We start from the raw sequence: 4,510 nt of genomic DNA on the forward strand, positions 1-4,510 counted from the left end.
GAAGAAGGAATAATAGAGGAGAAGAAGAAGATATTCTCCTCTATTATTCCTTCTTCCTCTCCTCTTTTTTTCTTCTTTTTCATCTCTTCTCCTCTATTATTCCTTCTTCTTCTCCTCTTTTTTTCTTCTTTTTCATCTTCTTATTTATTTCTCCTGTTATTCCTCTCCTCTTCTTCTAAATATGAACATATACGTAAATTGACAAAGATAATTCTATGAACAAAAAAATCATAAAAATTCTATGAACAAAATTACAATAGAAAAAAATCATAAAAATTCTATGAAAAAAATTACAACAAAAAAAATTCATAAAAATTCTATGAACAAATTGACATATTCTTTGCATATATATGAACACACAAACTTTTGCATATGCAACAATAATATCACCAAAAAAATGTATGAACAGTAAAAAATTCTAACTTTTGCATCTAAACTATACATCTAAATTAACTACAACAATTCAATTAACTATAGATCTAAACTACGCATCTAAATTAACTACAACAACTCAATTAATTAACTCTACATCCTGAATTATGCATCTAAATTAACTACACACTAAATTAGGAAATTACGCAACGGGCCGGGGCGGCGATCGACGAGGAGGCCGGCGACGGTGAGGGGCGCAGCGACGGCGACGGTGAGAGGCGCGGAGACGGCGACGGTAAGGGGGCGCGGCGCGACGGGCGATGAGGAGGCAGGGGGCGCGCGGCGACAGCGACGGTGAGGGGCGCGGCGTCGGCGGCGAGGAGGTAGGGGGCACGGGGTGGCGACGGCGCCTGCGGCCGCGCGGGACGGCGGCGGAGGCAGGAGCGACGGCGAGGCGCAGCCTGGCGGCGTCGTCGGGCGGGGAAGAACGAACTGAACCCAAAATTTTCGCAAGTGCTACTTATATAGACGAAGCATTGGTCCCAGTTCGTGACAGAAACCGGGACGAATGCCCCCTTTAGACCCGGTTGGTGGCACCAAACCGGGACCAAAGGCCACTTTTCAGCAGCCCAAAGGGCGGGAAGCGGCGGCCTTTCGTCCCGGTTGGTGGCACCAACCGGGACTAAAAGGGGCATTCGTCCTGGTTTCTGTCACGAACCGGGACCAATTCCCCCCTTTAGTCCCGATTGGAGCCACCAACCGGGACCAATGGCCTTGCGCTGGCGCGGTGGTGGGAGTTTAGTCCCACCTCGCTAGTTGAGAGTGGCCGGCACCTATTTATAAGCTCCGCTGCCTCTTCCCTCTCGAACTCCTCTGAAATGCAGGCTTATGGGCCTAATTGGACACTGCAATGCCTGTGGGCCTACTGGGCCTGCTGCGGGCCTTAATCCTGGCCCATGGTTGGGTTTCTAGTCGTATTCAGGCCGTGCTGGCCCAGTAGGTGGCATTTTTTTTTCTTTTTTTCTATTTATTTTTTCATTTCTACTTAGAACTAAATACTTATAGTTTTTTAGTGATTTTTTTTTCTTTTAGGTCACAAAAATTATAAACTTTCTGTTAGTGCCATTAGCTTTAAAATTTGAATAGTTTAAATTTGAATTTTTAAAAATTTGTGTGAATCACTACTTTATGAATCACTAGTTTACTAAATTTGTGTGAAAACACTTTGTGTATTATATTTACTATGTACAATCTTTCTGCACAGAGATACCAAAAATTATAAACTTTCTGTTAGTGCCATTAGTTTTCAAATTAGAATAGTTAAAATTTGAATTCTTTGAAATTTGTGTGAATCTCAAGTTTGTGATTAACTTTACTAGTGCCATTAGTTTTCAAATTAGAATAGTTAAAATTTGAATTCTTTGAAATTTGTGTGAATCTCAAGTTTGTGATTAACTTCACTAGTGCCATTATTTTTTCATTTCTACTTAGAACTAAATATAGTTTTTTAGTGATTTCTTTTTTCTTTTAGGTCACAAAAAATTTAAACTTTCTGTTAGTGCCATTAGTTTTAAAATTTGAATAGTTTAAATTTGAATTTTTTAAAATTTGTGTGAATCACTAGTTTATGAATAACTTTACTCAATTTGGTAATTTTAGTTAGTCATAACAAATATTATAGGAATTTTTTTTCTTTTTTGCTATTTATTTTTTCATTTCTACTTAGAACTAAATACTTATAGTTTTTTAGTGATTTCTTTTTTCTTTTAGGTCACAAAAATTAAAAACTTCTCTGTTAGTGAACATAGATGCACTTATAGACAAAATTAAACATAAATTCATAATTAATTTCTATTTATGAATTTAGGTCCAATTTCCTCTATAGGTACATCTATTTTCACTTTGAGAGGAGCTCAACAACGCAGAGAGGGACGGGCTTATAAACAGGTGTGGGCGCCCTTCGGTTGGCGAGGTGGGACTAAACTCTGGGCCAACCCTTTAGTCCCGGTTCGTGGCACGAACCGGGACTAAAGGGGAGCCTTTGGTCCCGGTTCGTGGCATGAACCGGGTCCAATAGTGGTGGGCCAGGAGCCAGGCCCATTGGTCCCGGTTCGTCCCACCAACCGGGACCAAAAGGTCCAGACGAACCGGGACCAATGGCCCACGTGGCCCGGCCGGCCCCCTGGGCTCACGAACCGGGTCCAATGCCCCCATCTGTCCTGGTTCTAGATTGAACCGGGACTAATGGGCTGACTCGGCCTGAACCGTTGCCCCCTTTTCTACTAGTGTTTAACCACTATGTTTGCATGAACAATGCAGTACTTTCTTCTCACTACAAAACCATACTTATATGGCTTCTATTTTCTAGGTGCACCTACATACCTTGCTTCAATGATAAGCAGTGGATTTTAATTTCCGCAAACCTGGAATCCGGGAGCTACTTCAACATTATGAATCCTGATGGCTCCGGACAAGATAAATTCATCACTATCATTAGCACTGTTGCCTACAATTTCAAAACACTGTTTGCCTTGACATACCCGAACTGCATTGCATTCAACACAAAGGGCTTCGACTACAGATTTGTTGAGTACCTAGAACTCATTTCACGTTCATAGCTTCTCTTTTTTCCTTCAGCATTTTCATTTGAATTAGCTTAGTTAATTTGCATTTTTCATATATTCGTAAACTAAGTTAAGTTTTTACAATCTCCTCTATCCCAGGTATGATACATGACTTTTTCTGTTGCAAATTTTAAAAAACTACCGCGGAATGGGAGTTCCAGGGTTCTCAACTATAAGATCCTATCATTTCCAGACCAATACCTCTTCATATATTTTTTTATTGTAAAACTGAAAGAGAATAAATTTTCTTCCAGGCTGATTTGCAAGCTCTGCGTGAAATTTTCTTGTGCGAGATATCAGCATACCCCAACAGTGAAGTTCAATTACCTATAGTGAGAAACTTCCTACAAAACCATGCAAGTTCTAGATCCTTTTTTTATCATCCTCCCCCTGTTGGTTATCTCTGTACTTGCCATTCTTCTATCACATCTATATAACCTATGTTATGAAAGTTGGTTACTCTTTTTGTCTAAATGTTTCTTACGTCTTTTCTAAATCTGTTATTCCACAGGGGTTTCGATCATTCAAATAAACAACTACCGAGGCCACAACTGAAGATCTGCAAAATGTCTGAAACATTTTCCCTTCTCTTTTTAATAATTCCTTTCATAAAGTTTTTCAAATAAACAACTATCTAGCTTTGAGATTCATACGTAGCAATTATTGTAGTGTCAACCTAATTGTTGAAACAGTTGAACTACAAATAACTCCGCAGAAAAAGTTCAACATAAAACGTTTTGCATATAGCCCAGAGATTAAGTGTTCAATCAAATAGTAATCTGTCAAGCAACTATAGTAACTCTTGGCTAACTTCGTTCCTAAAAATATGTCATACATTTGTGCTTTGTTTCGTTACAATATAATTCGTTTTTCACTACCATCCATATTCAATCACCTACAGTAAACTACTTTTTGGAATGCTTCCACATAATAAAATTATTTTTCATAATGAGTGAAATTTATTTTTTACAATTACAATCAACACGGGATGTTTTCACTCTAAATTATTATGTAAAGTGTCCAATTCTATATGGAGTAGCATTCCAAGGTCAAGGAAAAATGTCAGCACATTTAGATCATTTTTTTTACATTTTTCTGGCAATTTAAAACTGTTATTTTTTTTCTCATTATGAATTTTGTGGATGCTACAATATACTGACCAGCAGTTCTTTTTTTCCTCTGCTTAAGAAAATAGGTACAACAACTACTACAAGACAATTCCAACAAGAACTATGGCAGTCGAGAGAATCCACACAAATGGTTAAAGACGTTATTTTGTATCCCTTGTATGACATTTTCTTCCTGATCAATTTTGTTTGTATGACATGTTTAGAAAATTCAGTACCAAAAAGAGTCCCTGACATCAAACTATTTTTTGCATTTTCTTATGAATTTTTTTCTACAATCTTTGTTCGATACATTTTTCCGTTCCAACTTAGGAACATACAGGAAAAAACATTTTTTTTGAACGGAAAACTGCAACAAAGCTAGTAGTTCAAATTTGAACCAGCATC

The sequence above is a fragment of the Triticum dicoccoides genome, chromosome 6A (genome assembly GCF_002162155.2).
Source record: "Triticum dicoccoides isolate Atlit2015 ecotype Zavitan chromosome 6A, WEW_v2.0, whole genome shotgun sequence".
Classification (NCBI taxonomy): Eukaryota; Viridiplantae; Streptophyta; class Magnoliopsida; order Poales; family Poaceae; genus Triticum; species Triticum dicoccoides.